The following is a 2,343-nucleotide window of genomic DNA, read 5'->3' as shown; positions in this document are numbered from 1 at the left end:
CAGTGAATACAGGCATAACAGCAGCAAAACTATATATTTTTATGCAGTAAACAGACGAACACTAAGAGTAGAATGTTCTTGCAGCAAACATTATTGTGTGACATCGAAAGGCATCACTCTGCTTAAAGGGAAGGATGACTTAAGTGGCAGATGTATATGATTGCACCACTTGATCTGCACTTCTCTATATTATATGATGTACTGAAGAACTTGAGCAAAAAAAGATAAATAGGAACATATTTCTCACCTTGGAGGTGTTGCTGCTGCTGCACTGTCTGCTGTAGCCAGCGAATTAAGTTAGCTTGTATTTGGGCTTGCTTTTCCTTCTAAGCTCTCTGCATCTATAACACAGAATAAGAGGGGAACTTGACAACTAGCTAGAGCATATATTTCAGGATCTTCTAATGGGGGGTTGTTTAGTTTCCTAGTTCCATGCTTTTGTTGGACAAGTTAGAAATGAAGGTCCCCTAAAATGGTATTTGATTAGTGGGCAAGCCCACAGATTTACAAATCTACTGAAACACTAAGAACATTTGGTTCAATAATAAACATTTTTTATTGGTTCACTTTCCTACATCATGCACAACAAGTTGAATTAGCCTAGAAAATTAAACCAAGGCTTTATGCAGACAAACAAGTTGAAATACTTCATGTACATGAAACAAAGAGGATCCAGTTACATTCAATTGTTGTGAGCATGGAATCAAATGAAACTCATTACTCTACATGGCATAGTCTATCATGTACATGAAAGAATGATGATCCAATTGTAGTTTATATTTGTAATTGACTAAAATAAGTACTGTAGGAGTATCTTTTTTATACCTCTTGTAGGAGTATCTATATATACAAAAGTTAATCATTATGCTTGCGAGATCAGAGTAACCAAATTTATTGAACTGACCTCTCTACAAATTCATGGCGGGTGGACACAAAAGCCCACTTCTAAAGAATTATAATGATCTGTTTGAATTACTAATTAATAATATAAACTAGAACAGGAGCTCAAGTTTCTTGGACACAAGTTGACCATGCAGCAACTACATGAGCAAAGCATTGCTATCTGTGACAAAACCTAGAAGCTTGATACAAAACGTTTTGAACTGCAGAGACAACATAATCAACTTTGAATATTTTCTAAGTACAAACCAGCAATATCTAGGAACTAACAAAATTGTAACATCAAAACAAGAAATCATAAAAACACTAAATACAGGCCAAAGCAAATGATATGGCAGCTGACATGTACGTTCACTAGAAATATAAGACATTTCCTACTATAGTAATACAGTAAAACTACTGTATCTGCAACATAAAACTACTATATCTGCAACATAAAACTACAACAACATAAAACTACTGTATCTACAATAGTAGCAAGATTAATACAGTAATACACAAGAGATTAGTCAGTTTTACCTGGCTGTTTACTGCTGTTGCCGCGCTGCAGGGGCGGAGGAAGGGGCGCCGCCAATGGAGAGGGCGAGGTCGAGGACGGCGTGGGGCTTGAGGGCCTGCGGCCTGGTGAGGCCGACGAGGTGGTCGTCCCCGACACCGGTGGAGCTAGGGTTCGGGGAGACGGCGGGCGGCGCTAAGGGGACGGGGCGGTGGAGAGGGGGTAGCGGGAAGGTCGCGGGAGAAGAGAGGAGGAGGCGGGCGGGGGCGCAGCTTCGGGGCTGGAAGGGCCTGTACCGGAGGCGGGGCAGCGGAGGGTTCGGCCGGCTGGGCGCGCCCGCGGCGGCGGGCCGGCAGCGGTGGCGGCGGCTAGGAACCCTAACTGTCGCGCTCGGGAGGGAGGGGGACGGCGAGGGCGCGGGCGCGGGCGGAGGGGGGACGGTGAGGGAGGTGGTCGGCGGCGGAGGGTGGTCGGGTGCACGGCCGGGGACGGCGGGTGAGATGAGGCGGGGAGGGATTAGAGTGTGGATTGGGGATTGGGGATTTTACTGTGGGGGAGGCTTAGCAATGGCGCACCACCCGGGGGTGCGCCATAAGTACATCCATATCAATGGCGCACCACAGGAGGGTGCGCCATAAGTAATTTAATCTAGCCCGACTTGTCTTATATACCACCTAACCCTATCTACAACAGAACCTGCCCACTAGCCCGACTGGTCAGTATGCAGCACACACATCAGGGGGTCCTGGGTTCGATTCCTAGGCTCCCCAATATTTTTTTATGCATTTTAAATCCTGTTTGATATTTATTTGTGTTTAAATATGTTCAAACTTGTTTAAATCATAACAGTAATTTTTTTTAATAAAAATAATAATAATTTTTTAGAAAATATGTTCAAATTTGTTACTTGAAAATATCATCGGCGGCGGCGGTGGAGCGGGGGGAAG

The sequence above is a fragment of the Triticum dicoccoides genome, chromosome 4B, assembly GCF_002162155.2.
Source record: "Triticum dicoccoides isolate Atlit2015 ecotype Zavitan chromosome 4B, WEW_v2.0, whole genome shotgun sequence".
Taxonomy (NCBI): domain Eukaryota; kingdom Viridiplantae; phylum Streptophyta; class Magnoliopsida; order Poales; family Poaceae; genus Triticum; species Triticum dicoccoides.
Note: the sequence above shows the minus strand (reverse complement) of the source record.